Here is a 17,757-nt window from a genome sequence, read left to right as displayed (position 1 = left end):
TACACATCGACGGTGACATAGACGACCACCACTTCCGTCATCCTTTCTTGGAGAATCCCGTCATTCCCATGGTAGGGTTTAGGCTAATTTCACTAGAGTGTGAAGATATGGGGTGATAGGGGAGAGAGGTAGACTAGGGTTAGAGAAAGAGGAACTGTCGAAGAAATGATAAATGAATCTGGCGAACTTGCGTTTATATTAACGTGTCGACAGCAGCCATACTCGGTCGAGTACAAGAGTACTCGGCCCAGTAGGCTCTACTCGGTCGAGTATCGGGGATACTCGGCCGAGTAGCCTCAGCTAGGTCGAGTAAGCAATCCTGTAAACCTCATGATACAAGTCTGATCCCTCACCCATTCATCCCTAAGGTCTGTTTGGTCAACATTACCGGTCAACAATGTTCTTAAATATCCTGGGTGTTACAATCTTCCCCCCTTAAAGAGAACTTCGTCCCCGAAGTTCAGCCCACACGACCCTCTCCTCAGGTTTACGTACCGTGACATTGACCACTCACACCAAGGTGCACAAATTCACACCGTCCTGGCATCATCATCACACCAACTTACTCAAACAATAATCACCTATCACCAACTTTCACATACTCTTACAGAAATTAATGAACTCACATGCATTCTTTTGCCAAACGCGACATAACTATTATCAACTACACCCAGAAACGAAACAATACTCAAAACAGCACTCAATCATACAATCATAGCAACATACAAATGCAAACCATATACAAATGTGAACTACCACGATCAATTATGCAAACCATATACAAATGTGGACTACCACGATCAATTATCATAAAAATTGGGTTGAGACATCCGTGCACAGTATAACCTTCATATTACTTGAATACAACATAGCTACAGCTTCAAGAAAACATGAACATAAATTCCGAATGTTAACGTGCCCAACATACATATGATTCCAAAATCATAGGTATAACTACATACATATTTCACGTAATTAAATACTTAATTCTCCGCGACATTACTCTTCCCCTCTTAAAGGAACTTCGTCCCCGAAGTTCACCACTAGCCAAATCCGTGCCCAAAGCCAACCAGTACATCCTGACGGCACACGCTACTATAAGACAAAGCAAAACACTACACCATAAGACTATACTAATCACGTATAACATCACCAAAGAGTTATAGCAGTCGTCACAAAAGTCGTTTACCCCGACTCAAAACAAAACAACTAACAAAACGAAACACCACCGCGACCATCCCCCTCTTTTAGCACAACTTACTTTATGACATTACACACTTGTGGCTTATAAAGATAAAATGTTTCAGCAACCAAGTAGTATATAACAATTAAAAATATGGAATTAATAAGAAATAGCAGCTTGATGCGTAACCCGTTGAGGCGATTATCACTGTAACCAAATATATAGATGTACGCATAAAACTTGTTACAGCTACCCCGCTATATGAGTAGGGTATTACCTTTCATATGCTTTAATGACGCAGTTATTCCCCCCCCCCCCCCCCCAAGTAATATAAGATTCTAGTCACGCACCAATGTTATACCACGAAACATCCACTAACTCATAGCCTATTCCAACAATCACGTATCCGTGATACGGTCATAATCCATCTGTGGAACATGTTATAGTATAAAGTAGCAAAATAAGGTATTAACAATTCTTTCATACAACTATCACATAACTTATAGCTATTTCCCTTAATTCTCTGTTTCAGGAATATTCGGCCGAGTATGAAAGGCTACTCGGTCGAATATATGTGTATACTCGGCCGAGTAAGCTCTACTCGGTCGAGTAGTATCTATGCTCGGTCGAATTATCGCATCCAGAGAGCCTTTGAAGACATTACTTAGAGCATTCACCGTCAACCTGCATCAAATTCTTTACAACAATATTAAACACAACCAAATCCTAACATACACAACATTCAACATGTCTCCATACGATAATTAAGTAAATAACGGCCTTATGGCCGAGTACAGTCATCCAACAATGGATAATAAATCCCGAAAGAAATATCCCAAAATAAAAGTACGAAATCCAACACAATAAAACAAATCCATCACAACCAAATAAATCCAACCTCAAAGAATTCAAACCAATAGTGTAACAACATAAGATCAATGACGGGGACCCTCCTCCATGTCATCATCACCACCTGCGCCCGAAGTACCTGCACCTGAACTCCCTGCTCCTGGAAAGCCTGCTGCTGCTGCCGAGTAGTCCCCTCCTAATCGATCGCGCGAGTTGGCTCCCCACGGTCCCGCGAGGTAGCCAAACTCGGTCTCCTCCGGAGGTCTCCGAGAACTCGGGTGAACTCCATACCGTGAAATACCCCCGGTATCCACCCCGGTCCCCTCCACAGACAGTGCCGTGCTAAGCGAGTCCCTATGCCCTGGTTAAGGGTCATCTCATGTAGGTTGCGGAGCACCAAAGTAGAGGAGATCCGCTCAGCCAATTCATGCGGCTACATCTTAGGGTCATGCACTGTGGGGTAGGGCGAATACTGGTAAGGGTAGCAAGGATAGGAGTCAGGAGTAGAGTAAGAGGGCTTAGATACAACCGGGTCGCCCTAGCGCCTCACTCCGCGACGCTCCCGAGGTGGGGGAGGTGCTCGCGCTTGTCCCTCGGCACGGTGTGGACTCGGGTAGGTCCGGGAGAATCGTGGGTCAATCGAGATAGGACTGGGGGCTCGGTCAGGAATGCCACAAGGCTCCCACTCAGCCAAATGATCAACAACGGGGAGATGAGTGGGTCAGGAAGCACCATCCACATAGTTCCCCTCACTCTCCAAGCATACGACCCATCATCCATCTTCCTCAACCATCGGTTCGACACCGATCGAGCGTCCATGGTAGGCACAATCTCTACATACTCACTCCTCTTAGGAGGTGGGGCCTCAAAATCTGTCGGGCCGAGCTAGACGGGTCACTATGGCCCCGCAAGCAATGTGTCGGGTCTCGGTCGTGCCATACGCTCCGGACTAGAGCATACTACACCAGGGGCACTTTGTAGTAGAATGGTTTCGACGGTGGAGGTTGAGGTAAGACATAAGCAACATGACCTCATGAGAATTAAGCTTGCTCACATCATCTCTCGAGTATAACAAACAGGTTATCATCCTCAGAAACATACGAAGGGAAACATCTTTGAACATCATTAATATGCATGGCACCGGCACTAGGGGGGTCTACGATCAAATAAGGAAGGTAAAGGGGTGCACCACTATTCTTGGCCACGTCACTAAGGTAGTCATCCTTTTCGGCCTCTAAACCCAAATGGCCAGCCAACTCGTCCAGGGTAAGCTCATGATCCTCATTCATGAGACGAAAAGAGACGGTCTTTCCCTTCTTATCATAAACAAAAGAGCTCAAAAACTCTAAGGTCAAGTGGGGGTAGGATTTCTTTCTCAGATGATACAACCCCTCCATGCCCAAAATCTTGAAAATATGAACTATGTCCTCCTTGATCCCCAAAGTCTCAAGGATACTAGGGTTAACACAGCGGGTGGGGCGAAAAGGACGACGCATAAGAGCCACAAAAGCCTTTCGATGGTTGAAATCAGAGAAAATTACCGATGGATGTGCTTCCACCGGCGGAACTATCGGTTCAGTGCTTGGTGACTTGACCTCAATTTGGACATTAGTACGAGTTCTTTTGTTGGGTAAGCCTCGATTTTCACCATACCGCAATGAAACAATGCTTTAACGGGGGGATTGACACAAAATTCTTAGCTCAAAAGACGGATTTGTTTTCAATTGTATATCGATTTATAAAACCATACTTTTAAGACAATCTATCAGAAAATCACCAACTACTTTACAATTTATATGCTTACAAGCTTTAATTGGTTTCAAATTAAGGAATAATCATCAACAAACAGAAAATTTGGACACAATTCGTTTTTGCCAACCCTAGACTTCAGAAACTGAGTTTTTAAACCATGAACTTAATCAATTAAGGCATACACAAGATTGATATACAATTGAATCCAAGAATCAACAAATTAAAGACTAAATATCAATTGTTTTAACAAGGAAATCAAGATATAACATGCTATTATACCATAACTTTGAAAGCAAGTGAGAAAATTGAGTTTAAACCTTACCTTAAACTGGTTTGAGACGAGCAAGAACAAGTAGAATACCCAAGTTTTACCCAAAAGCTTGAGGGAGGTAGGATATGGAGTTTTTAGAGAGAAGGAAAGGAAAGGTGGGAGGCGGAAATAAGGAAGAAAGGAACGAAAATAGGGTTTTTGTATAACCCGCATAAGTCCCGATACAGCAATACTAGGTCGAGTATTGGGAATACTCGGCCGAGTGTCGACTACTCGGTCGAGTATTTAGGATACTCGGCCGAGTGTTTACTAATCGGTCGAGTACCTTTCTTACTCGATCGAGTTCTGAAGAACAGAAGCGATTAATATTCTCACAAAACGGGCACTCGGTTGTGTAGCTTAATACTCGGCCGAGTGTGGTCTACTCGGTCGAGTATACTCATCTACTCGGTCGAGTTTTCCGAAAACAAAGAAGAAGTCGTAACTTTTCATTATTCCTGCAAAATCAGATAATATCGTTCGGAGTTCCGTGCGTCCGGCTCGTCACTGTTAAGGCTGATTTCTATCACATAAGCACGTAAACACATAACAACATCACATCCATCATCGGAATGATCGTTACTCCTACCTTCATTCCTCACTTTGCCATGAAATTATTATATTCTATCCTTATAGCATACTCAACAATGTAACTACAGTACCTGCAAGGTTTAACTCTCAAGTCACATCATCTCTAATTCCGTTAAATCACCAGATATACACTATAGTCACATTTGCAACGTAGCAATCCAACACACAACACATTCATCGTGAAACAAATAAGTTGACTTGTCACCGATCTCCCATTGCGACAATTCCATCACTCATTTCAACTTTTCCACACATACATCAAACACGTATCACCCTAATAATAGATACACACATCAATCATTACCAAGCAATCAACGACTCTCACTAGCTACCCTTTTCCCGTGTCTGGCTTAAGTCCGATGGGGCCATGATTTTGAAATGAGGGCGCCTACTCACCCAAAATCTAGCATCGGCTGGGGCTCCCAACGTACATACACCAGGTTCATTTTAATTGACACCCTATATTCATTAGGTTCATTGGTTTAGGTTCCAAAATCGTCGGCTCTAATACCACTTTGTAACACCCCCGCACACGAGGATGCCTTACCAAGGACCATTCTAGTGTAAGACGGTGTTACCATCTCGGTTTTCCGAGGGAGTAGATCAAATTAGACAACTAAAGAACAATAATTCATTATTAACATGTCTTATAAAATACAGCTTACTACAACGTCTTTATAATAAAGATACAACCATGACACTAATGACACTGCCTCTCTAGAACGGTAGCGTGATGACTCGATCCCTCCAATCCTAGCTGCCACAATCAACAAAACCTGCTAAGCCAACTGCTCACCATCCCCGAATGGATCACCGCAGGTTTCACAAAACAACAACAACGGGGTCAGTATTGACTAATCAAATGTAAGACGGAATAACAATATAAACAGCTGATCATCCTCTATCCCAGTCTCACAACCACGTACAATAACTGACTACGCCCCGAAGGGTGTAGCCCTGCCAGATTACCTATCGCAACAGGTAATCCTCGCCGCCAGTGGGTGACCGCAACCCATCCCACCTAGTCCAGCTCATCAACGAGCGACTAATAATCTCTGTCCCTTAATGTGCACATCCCCTCCCGTGGCGGGTTCCACGGAGGGCGAACTAGGGTGTGAAGTCACTCCCGCAAGTGACTCCACTACCATCACAACACACACAACCTTACCGCTGTCACAACACCACAACAACGCCACCATCACCGCTACACCCATACTCCGATGATCAGCAGATGACAATCATACACAATACAATTACAATCTTAATTCAATTAACAGTAAACTGAGTAGGGAAACCCTACCTCATCGCAAAGCATGCAAGACTCCCATTTACAGCCACGTAGGACTCCAACAAGCGTCCTAACAATGATAACCATCTCCTATTACACAACTATACTCAAAGAATCACTCATAAGAACACAAGGCAGAAACTTACCTACATTACACATCGACGGTGACATAGACGACCACCACTTACGTCATCCTTTATCGGCGAATCCCGTCATTCCCATGGTAGGGTTTAGGCTAATTTCACTAGAGTGTGAAGATATGGGGTGATAGGGGAGAGAGGTAGACTAGGGTTAGAGAAAGAGGAACTGTCGAAGAAATGAGAAATGAAATGAATCTGGCGAACTTGCGTTTATATTAACGTGTCGACAGCAACCATACTCGGTCGAGTACAAGAGTACTCGGCCGAGTAGGCTCTACTCGGTCGAGTATCGGGGATACTCGGCCGAGTAGCCTCAGCTAGGTCGAGTAAGCAATCCTGTAAACCTCATGATACAAGTCTGATCCCTCACCCATTCATCCCTAAGGTCTGTTTGGTCAACATTACCGGTCAACAATGTTCTTAAATATCCTGGGTGTTACAACCTTTGTCCTCAATCGTTAAATGCTTTTGTCAAGAGTAGACTCCCTATGGTGTTAGAAACACTGGAGGATCGCGGAATTCCCCCTCTTGCCTATACAAGAAGAAGAGTCGTCCCCTCTCTACCATGCACAAAAATGGATACGATGGATAAAGGGATCAATAGATATTTGAGTTTCACTTTGGGAGTTTGCTTTTGTTTTTGTTTTTCCCCCCAATTTCTTGTGGCATTTGACATTTGAGAACACTTTCTTGCCATTTCTTTTTGATTTTTGGCATTTCAACACTTGACAACTTTCAACTTTTCTTTGCATTTCTTTTTTGAACATTTTCAAAGTCACTCCATATGTAGTGAGGGTGCCTTATATTTGAAGCTTTAGGAGTTCTATTTTTGCTCCTCTTTTCATTTGATGCATTTTTGCAAACTTTCTTTCACTTTTCATTTTATTGAACTCAAATTGATTTTATTTTGTGCCCATTCCCTTTTGTTGACAAAAATGTGGTAGAACATGGATGATGGATGGATGGATGCATGGTTTCAAGGGTCACATTGGAATAAACGGTAGCCAAGGAGTTATCACACCACAAGGTACTCTTGACTAGGCCTTAATCCATGGGTCAAAGGATACTAGCATGACACATCCTAGGGTGTTTTACAAGTATTCTAACAAGCAAAGTCTTAAGAAGAAAAAGCATCTACTAGGGCCTATATACACTTGTCAAGCTTCCCAAGTAAACGGTTTCACAAAATGTTTCTAACATGCAACTACATTCCATGATGCAACTAGCATATAAACATCCTAATGCAAATGATTCTACCAACTAATATGCCATATAAACTAAATACAAGTCCTAAGTTCACATTGTTATACCGCATCAATCAAAATAAAGCCACATAGTCATTAACATAAAGAGGAAAAAGGAGATTGGAAAGATCATACCATGCGGTCTTCAATATCCTCATGTTTCGGATGTGGCGTAATCGATCAATGTGAACAAGGATAGAACAAACACAATATATACAACAATATATACATGACTACACTTCAAAGGAAATGAACTTGTTTTTGGTTTTTCAATTTTTCAGATTTTTATGGTTTTTTCGAAATTTTTCAATTTTTTTTGGATTTTTGAATAAAAGTTAAGTTAGAATTCCCCATCCCTACACTAATATGGGCATTGTCCTCAATGGCAAAAATGATGGGAAATCATGCAAGCATGATGCATGAATTCTACTCTAAATGCAAGCTACACTAATCTACACTACATGATGCATGGTTTTTTTGTTTATGACGGAGAGCGTAATTTAGATTACCTCCCGTTGCGTATGCATGTACTTCCCCAAACCGAGTTAGACATTATTTCTAATGTCCTAAAGTTGGGGTAGTTCATGCACACAAGATGCAATGTATGAAACTAAATTTGTCATTTTGGATTTTCAAAAGGTGGGAACAATGAAATAAGAACACCTCAATGGGGCCGAGGTGTTAGTCCTCTATGTTGCTAGGACTACTCCAACCATGATCAAGATTGAATAAAATACAAGTTTAACAAAACATAAAAACTCTTCCAAGAAAATTGAAAATTAAAGAGAGAAGATGAGGAAACTTCACTTAAACTTGAGATGGGTGCCTCACGCCCGCTCCATCTAGCTATGAAGTGATCCTCTAGAGATCGCCGTCATCTCCCTCTAGATCACTATCCCATATCTCCTTTGATGCATCACTCATATTCGGGTCCATGAACTCGTCCTTTTCACTTTCAAGCTCCACCATGTCCTCTCCGCAAGAATTGTTGCTCCCTTTCTCTTGTCTCCCGTTTGCCCCTTCATTTGCCCTCTCCGAATTGGGGAAGAGTAAGTCCATTTGTGCCCAAGAGGGAAATGCTCCCTCTTCACTAACCTTTCCCCTATGAATCATATCGTGGTATTGAGGATAGAGTGCATAATAATTGTCCACGGTAGCTTCATATTGTCGGTAGTGTAAATCTTGTAGAATTCCCGTGACAAAGTCATCACGGGGAAGGATAAAGGGGTTGGGATGGTTGTACGGTTGATAAGGAAATGGGTAGGGAGGCACTTTGATCTTCTCATCTTGAGATTGTTGCTCTTGTTGTTGTTGTTGAGGATTTGGAGGTGGTGGTGCTTGTCTTGCTTGGGTTGGGTTTGGAGGGATGAGGTAGGATGGGATTGGTGATAAAGGTCCTCTTCTTGGGGAGATTCGTGGTAGGCCGGTCATTGGTAGATAGATCGGATCACTTCCTTTCGTTATCCACTTGATCCGCTTATCAACCCCCTCAAGGGTTATCCAATGATGATGAATAAGAAGAAGATCTTCATTTATCCTTGTGTTTCCCGAAAGAGGAGCATACTCATTATTCTCATTGAATTTCGGATTGAAATGCTTCGCAAGCCTAGTAATGAGCCCTCCATTTACAATGTGTTTCATCCCATCATCATCACCGTTCCTAAAATTTGCCCATTTTTCGAGTAGCACAAGAGGCGCATTGAAGTGGTAAACACTTCTTCCTTGAATATTGAGGTAAGATTCCATGAACACAAGGTCAAGTTGATTCACAATCGCCGGATCTCGGCGAGCAAGGAGGGTGCCGGAGAGGAACCGGTAAGTGAGTCTCAAAATCGGATTTTGAATATGAAAAGCGAGACACTCCTTGGTGTGTATGAAATCTCGGCCGGTCATGGCCCTCCATAAAGGTTCAACACTGTATTTCTTTGGCTTCGATGTCCGGGTAGGCGAAACATCGAGACCAAGCACATTTGCGAATTCCACAAGGGTCATCATCCTTGAAACATTTTCCAACCTAAATTCTATGCATATTGTTTTATTCAAGGTTGTAATCTTCAAAAAGCTCAAAAACTCAAGCACAAGGGATCGGTAAGTTTGCTCATACATGTGGAAAAGGGTGGAGAGACCAAATACTTCAAAGAGAGCTTCCACTTGGTGATAAATCCCAAGCTTCCTTAAAGTGTTATGACATAAAAACTTAGTAGAGAGAATGTTCTTACTAAGAAGCCGGTGGAAGACTAGTCTTTGCACATCGTTGACAAATTCAACATTTGAGAAGTCATCAAGTCTTGTAAGATCCACAATTTCTTCATGCTCCCTTCTTAATGTGTTGATGTGGGAGGTAGAAGAACTTCCTCTTACCCTTGGTCTCTCCCATCCCTAAAAGAAGATCTCCTTGGTGCCATTCTTTGATTATCGAGCTGGAACTTTTGATTTGTGAAAGAATAAAGATGCTCCTTGTGGATTGAATGTTGCCTTTGAAACCCTAGAAATTTGGGGCTTTTTAATTTTGTGGGGTAAAAGAGTAATTGGGAAATGCGTTGGAGTCATAAGGAGGTGGGTTTTTATAATACAAGTGGAAGGAAGGGTGATGTGTCACAAATTGTGTGGTGGGGTGTAATAAAATTAAGAAAAGTCGGGCCGAATTATCGCAGGAAGACGGGCGGATTCGAGCATAAGACGCTCGGATTCCAGCTTCTCGGGACGGGCGGATTTGTGGCAAGACACCCGGATTCTGTCACAGTTAACTTTCTGTAACGCCCTCGAAAAGCAGACATGCAGCTCAAAATAACTCTTTTTATTAATAATAAACAACAGCGGAATTACAAGGGCGTCACCGCCGTATTCCCCCTTCGGAGAATACAAGGCTTATACAAAAATAAAGATAAATACATCTTTTAATGCTAAAAACTAATAACTCTATAACAAATTCATCTTATTAGGTCATTGATCCTATCTAAAAATCCTCACACTTGTCCTTCCCTGACACTTGTACATGAAAAAGAATGAAAGTAACGGAATCAGCCAACCACAGGCCGAGTATGACTCCAGTCACCTCCATCGGCCCTACATACCTCCATTTTAATATTTCACTTCTTTCCGATCTCACAAGTATAAAAAATAGGCCACATGAACACAGTTGAATAATTATTAAATAGACATGCATAACCTGTCATCTTAGAATACAATAACTTACTTTACAATTATACCGGTCTACCATTACTGAATAGAGAGACATTACGGAGTAGAAACTCCCATGGGCTAAGCCCTCCTCCATGTACACAGGATCCCAGGTCTAAGACCCGTGTAAACCTCCTGGCACTTTCACCAGTAATAATTAGAACCGTAGTTCACATGAGGCAGTGCCCCCTTCCATGTACACAGGATAAATTTATAATGTCATCTCTCCCCCGTAATCGTATCCCGAATGCTACAATTGGCCAATAGTACATTATAACAGAAGTACTGACATGACAGTCACATTTTCATACAAAGACAGTTAATATAACATGTGAGTAATATAGTGAAAATATAACATTATACGGTCGATAATACTATACAATAATCACAATATTATTACTTATTTCTACGACGAAGGGTTCCGAAATCATACCTTATTTTATCGAGGGAACCTAGTTATTAGAAATAATAGTGAATTTTGTATGTGTGAATTAATTAGAATGAAATGAGGGTGATGGGCTATTTATAGCCAACATATGTCGGCTAAACCCTTAGTGATCAAGTCCATATTTGCTTCTTCTTTCTTAATAAGCAAGAAAAGTTAAAGCTTATCCTATCCTACTAATATTATCCATTACATGGATTACAACAAGTTAATAACCATCCTTATCTTACTATATTTACAAATATAGTTATAAAATTATGGCCAGTAAAATAATAAGGATATTATGACTAAACACACTAGTATATGGGTTGAAAATCAATAATCATATTTAGTTGGACAATAGTCTATACGGGTAATAATAGTCTTATTTTTCTCGGATATTACACTTTCCAAAAAAATTGACGCCACCAAGACGGGCGGCCTGACCCCAAGACGCTCGGATTCTTCTGAAAGGAGACGAGCGTCTTTTCCAAAAGACGGACGGATTCTGAGACAGTGAGATTTCTTGAAATGCACAGGCAAAAAGACGGCCGGCTTTCTGCAAACACGGGCGGATTCCTCAGGACGAGCGGGTTCGCTGCTGAGACGCTCGGATTCTTCGGCAGTCCCAAAATTTTCAATTTCACAGCTTAGGGGGACGGACGGATTCTTCCTAATACGCCCGGATTCCAGCAGGACGGGCGAATTTCAATGAAGACGCTCGGGTTCAAGCTGCGAATTTTTCCTTTGATTTCCTTTCCTCTCATAAATGCTTCCCCACACTTGAAGATTGGTTCCTTCCTTCATTCAAAATTCGTTAGTGACCCTCCCTCACTTACTCTCATGGAAAGAGTTTATGCTTATAATTAAAGAAATGCAATAAAATTATAAATACAAGTTAGAGGGTTAGTATATTTACAAGTGGTGGTTTAGGGAGGACTCTACCAAACTCTCCCTTTTGATGGTTCTTTCAAGGATGAGAAGGCCCGAGGTAGGTGACCTCGACCTCTCCAATAAACGCTCCCTCATAGTATGGCTTCAACCTTTGACCATTGACTTTGAACTTGCTTCCATCTTCCGCCTTGATTTCAAAATCTCCATATTTTCCAACTTCGGTTATCACATATGGACCCATCCATCTAGAGTTCAACTTTACCGGAAAGAGTCGGTAGCGGGAATTGAATAGAAGGACTTTGTCCCTTTTGTGCAAGGCCTTTTGTCTAATCCTCTTGTCATGGAGCAATTTCTTCCTTTCTTTGTAAATCTTGGCGTTCTCATAGGATTGTAGTCGGAATTCCTCCAACTCTTGAATTTGAATCATCCTCTTTTGACCACTCAATTTGAGATCAAGATTAAGTGCTCGGATTGCCCAAAAAGCTTTGTACTCCAATTCGATTGACAAATGACATGCTTTTCCATAGACAAGCTTGTAAGGGGAGGCTCCTATGGGAGTCTTATTGGCCGTCCTATAAGCCCAAAGAGCATCATCAAGCTTTGTGCTCCAATCTTTTCGGGTCTTGTTCACAACTTTCTCAAGGATTTGTTTGATCTCTCTATTTGAAACTCAACTTGACCGCTTGTTTGAGGATGATATCCCAAGCCGGTTCTATGTTGAACACCATATTTGGTCAAAAGAGATGCAAGTTTCTTCTCATGAAAATGCGTTCCTCCATCACTTATGATTGCTCTAGGAACTCCAAATCTTGGGAAGATTATTTTCTTGAAGAACTTGGTGACCATTTTTGCACCATCATTTGGAGTGGCAATTGCCTCCACCCACTTTGAGACGTAGTCTACGACCACAAGGATGTACTTATTCCCATTGGATGTCACAAATGGACCTTGGTAGTCGATCCCCCAAACATCGAAGATCTCCACCTCTAGAATGCCCCTTTGTGGCATTTCGTTCCTCCAAGAGATATTCCCCGTTCTTTGACAAGCATCGCAATGAATGATGAATTCCCTTGTGTCTTGAAACATTGTAGGCCAATAGAAGCCCGATTGAATAATTTTTGCAATGGTCCTCCTTGCTCCATGGTGCCCACCATAGGGTGATGAGTGACATCCTTCCAAGATTCCTTGGACTTCCCATTGAGGGATGCATTTCCGGTAGAGCCCATCACTACACTCCTTGTAGAGGTTTGGGTCATCCCAAAAGTACCTCTTTACTTCGAATAGAAACCTCTTTCTTTGGTTGTGGTTCAAATTTGGAGGGAGTACTTTTCCAACAATGTAGTTAGCATAATCGGCAAACCATGGGGTGATATGCCTTTCAAGTTGTGTTTGAATGGCCATCAAAATATCGTCGGGAAATGAGTCATTGATCGGGGTTTCTCCTTGTTCATCATGAAACCGGATCCTTGACAAGTGATCCGCCACTACATTTTCGGCTCCTTTCTTGTCTCTTATTTCCAAGTCAAATTCTTGAAGAAGTAAAATCCATCTCAACAACCTTGGTTTTGCCTCCTTCTTTATCAAGAGATGTCGGAGAGCACGGTGATCCGAAAAGACAATCACCTTGGATCCAAGTAAGTAGGAACGGAACTTGTCCAAAGCATAGACAATGGCAAGAAGCTCTTTCTCGATGGTGTCATAATTCACCTGGGAGGGATCAAGAGTCTTGCTTATATAATAGATGGCATGAAGAGCTCTTCCTACCCGTTGGCCAAGAACCGCTCCAACGGCGTAGTTACTAGCATCACACATAATCTCGAACGGTAGTTCCCAATTTGGAGGTTGAATGATCGGTGCCGAGATTAGTGCTTCCTTGATTCTATTAAAGGCTTCAACACACTCATCAGTAAAATGGAATTGGGCATCTTTAAGCAAGAGTTGAGTGAGGGGTTTCACTATTTTTGAAAAATCCTTTATGAAACGGCGATAGAAACCCGCGTGATCGAGAAAACTTCTCACCCCTCTAACATTCACGGGAGGTGGGAGTTTCTCTATCACCTCAACTTTAGCTTTATCGACCTCGATGCCCTTTTCCGAGATTAAATGACCCAAAACAATTCCTTCATTGACCATGAAGTGACACTTTTCCCAATTTAAAACAAGACTAACATCTTCACATTTTTGCAATACAAGAGAAAGATTATGCAAACATGAGTCAAAGTCCTTTCCATAAACACTAAAATCATCCATAAAAACTTCCATTATGGTCTCTAGGTAGTCGGAGAAGACACTCATCATGCATCTTTGGAAAGTGGCGGGGGCATTTCATAAACCAAAAGGCATCCTCCTATATGCAAAAGTACCATAAGGGCATGTGAAGGTGGTCTTATGTTGGTCATCCGGGTGTATAGGGATTTGGAAGAATCCCGAATACCCGTCAAGGTAACAAAAGAATTTGTTGGAGGCTAACCTCTCAAGCATTTGGTCAATGAATGGTAGGGGGAAATGATCCTTTCTTGTTGCGGAATTTAATTTTCGATAGTCAATGCACATACGCCAACCGGTGATCTTCCTTGTGGGTATTAGCTCATTCTTTTCATTTGTCACTACCGTGGTACCTCCTTTCTTAGGTAACACTTGAACGGGGCTAACCCACAAAGAGTCCGATATGGGATATATGATTCCCGCATCAAGTAATTTCATAACCTCTCCTTTGACAACTTCTTGCATGTGGGGGTTCAATCTTCTTTGCGGTTGAATGGTAGGTCTATGGTCTTCCTCTAGATGAATTCTATGCATGAAAAAGTTGGGACTTATTCCCTTAAGGTCATCTAGACTATAACCTATAGCCTTCTCATGTTGTTTCAACACATCAAGCAATTTTCCCAATTGGTTCTCATCAATTCTATCATTAACAATCACGGGTTTGGTCTTTGATTCATCAAGGTAAGCATATTTCAAATTTGGGGGAAGGGGTTTTAGAGTAGGAGTTTGTACCTCACTTTCCTCCTTTGGAGTTTCATTGAGAATTTGCTCCATCTCCATTAGACATTCCATTCTCATAGCATATTAAACTTGTTCTTCATTCTCATCAATCTCATCACATTCGAATTCCATAATGGATTCCTCTTGCTCTTGAGCTTGTAAGATGTCTTCTAGGATGGATTGCTCATCTTCTATAGGTTGACATGCTTCCACAAGGATGTTATGCACTAATTCGGATTGTGCATGAGTAAGTTCTTTGTTAGCTAGAGCGGCTTCAAAAAGATCTACCTCCAATTCCAAATACATATTTTTAGCCTCACTTGCTTCCAAGGCTTCCAATGCTTGCATGGGATCTTTGAAGAAAGGTATACTTAAGTGGTCCTCTACAAAACAATCTATAAAGTCCATCTTGCAAAATATCAAACAACTTGAAAACAATTAGAGCAAACCTTGAGGAGTTTTACTTCCCCAAGGCAAAGAAAGACACAACTAATGACAATGTAAGAAAATATAAATCAAGTTAACACCGTCCCCGACAACGGCGCCATTTTTGGTCGGACTATGTCTTTTTGGTAACTTGTCGTTAGGAGCACCTAGACCAAAACACAATTTATAACTTCACAAACAACTCTACAAATTAGTAAAGAGACAAGTAAAGGTCGGATCCCAAGGGACGGGAATTGAGATGAGATTTCTATTGCAACTATTGGTGTCTTAGGGGGTGTCACAATTGGGGTTGATGTAGAAGATCACTAAACTAAATAGCAATGAAAGTAAACAAGCAAGATGAATTAAAAGGGATGTAAACAATTGATAAAAAGCACTAGGGTGTCATGGGGTCATAGGGGATTCATGGGAATTGATCATACAAACATATTCTCAGTTATAAGCAAGCAATTATTGTTGTGATAGATTGAGTTGGTTTATATCTTACAATCCTAGGAAAGTTTGGGTCCCGGAGCCGAATTGATTAGATTGTACAACACCTATAAGTCGACTTAATCTTCCCTACTCAACAATATGCATGGTCTAATGAGACTCGAGTTGGTTTATATCTTACAAGTCTCATTGAAAAGATAGGTGATGGGTAAAAAATGCAAGGATTCATAGGCTCACATTTCATCAAACATAACATGTGCATAAGTTGAGATCACAACAAGCAAGCAAATAAACTATGAAAGCATATTAATTTAAGCATGAATCATTCCCCATGTTGGTTTCCCCTAATTACCCATTAACCCTAGCTAAAGAAACTACTCACTCATTATCATGTTGAACATGCTAGCAAGGTTGTCAATCATACCAACAAAGTGAAACATGATGAATAAATGAAAGTGATTAACAATAATTAAAGAGGGATTAAGAGAATTATACCTACTAATGATTCCAATAATAAAGCAAAGAATAAAAGAAGTACTTGATGCTTGATTGAGAGGTTGTCAATCTCCCAATAATAACCCAAATAATCTTCAATTACCCAAAATAAAGGATGTACAAGAGAGAGATTAAGGAAATAAAACTTGTATTAAAACTTGATTAATTGTTGATTACAAGATTAAAGAGAGAATTGATTGATATTAACTACACTAAAGATTGCTAAGAAGAACATCCTCTTCTAATTAGACTAATGGGGTATTTATAGTGGGGATTAGGTGTGTGAATTAGGGTTAACTAAGGGCTTAAATGACGATTAAGTCCCTACTTAAGGAAACGCTGGTGTTTTTGGAAAGACTCCGGTCTCTAGGGAGACTCCGGTCTCTAGAAAAAGATGTGCATCTTTCCTTGAAGCTTGAGAAGACGAAATGGGCCTGCCTGGAAATCCGGGCGTCTTTAGCACGGGACGGGCGGATTTGGTGGTCTCTGCCCGGGCGTCTTAGGGTGAAGACGGGCGTCTTCTGGAGCTGCTGCCCGAGCGTCTTGGAGTGAAGACGCACGGATTGTGGTGGTGGAGACGGACGTCTTCTGGGGAAGACGCACGGATTGCTGGGCAGTCTTGTTTCTTCTTCTTTTCTTCCTTTTTCTTCATAAGATCCTTGGGGATTTCCTCGGGAGTGCAAGGATCTTTTCTCATCATTGCCCATCTACTATAGTATGTACAAAGGCCTTCTAATCTTGTCTCTCCTTGATGCTTGGTCATTGAATTCAATCAATTTAGTCTCGTTTTGCCATGAAAATGCAAGGTTTGCACTCCTTTCCTACCTAGGGATCAAAACCTCAAAGAATATGAAAAACAAAGAACTAAAGACAATAAATGACCCAAATATGCACTAAAAAGCATGGGAACAAGGCTAATTCGGGGACTAAATATGCTCTAATTATGGTCACATCAATATTTCACAAATTTATTTATTAAACGTTGATCATGTATAATTAATTATCACTTATTAGTTTTAATTAAAACTCTTATGTATTTTATTTTAAAACATTGAAGTTAAACTAAAAATATTAAATTTGAAAAAAAATTATTTATAAGAGAAAATATTGAAGGTTATATATAAATTATATAATTTTTCTTTAATTATAATCATAAAAAATTAAAACAGGTCGCGCAAAGCGCGGGATACTACCTAGTTTCATGGTATTGGGTGGTGTGGCAGGTGACTGGGTGGCCGTGTAAGGGAGGCGATGTGGGGGGACGACTGGTAGATTGTTGGTGGGTGTTGGATTGGTTAATTTGAGAGAATTTATTGATTATGAAACAAAATGTAAAATAGGGTGTAGAAATGATAAGGGTATAATGGTAATTCATGTCCATGATTAACTAAATCATGTACATAAAAGAGCATGACCCGAGCAAAAATATACCGACTTTTAAAGAAAAAGAGAGAAAAGTGATGAGGGTGTTTGGCTCGAGTTTTTGGAATGTGTTATGAAATAAAGACAAGAGAGAAAAGTAGAGAGAAGGTAGAGAGAATAT

This window comes from Silene latifolia, chromosome 9, assembly GCF_048544455.1.
Source record: "Silene latifolia isolate original U9 population chromosome 9, ASM4854445v1, whole genome shotgun sequence".
Classification (NCBI taxonomy): Eukaryota; Viridiplantae; Streptophyta; class Magnoliopsida; order Caryophyllales; family Caryophyllaceae; genus Silene; species Silene latifolia.
Note: the sequence above shows the minus strand (reverse complement) of the source record.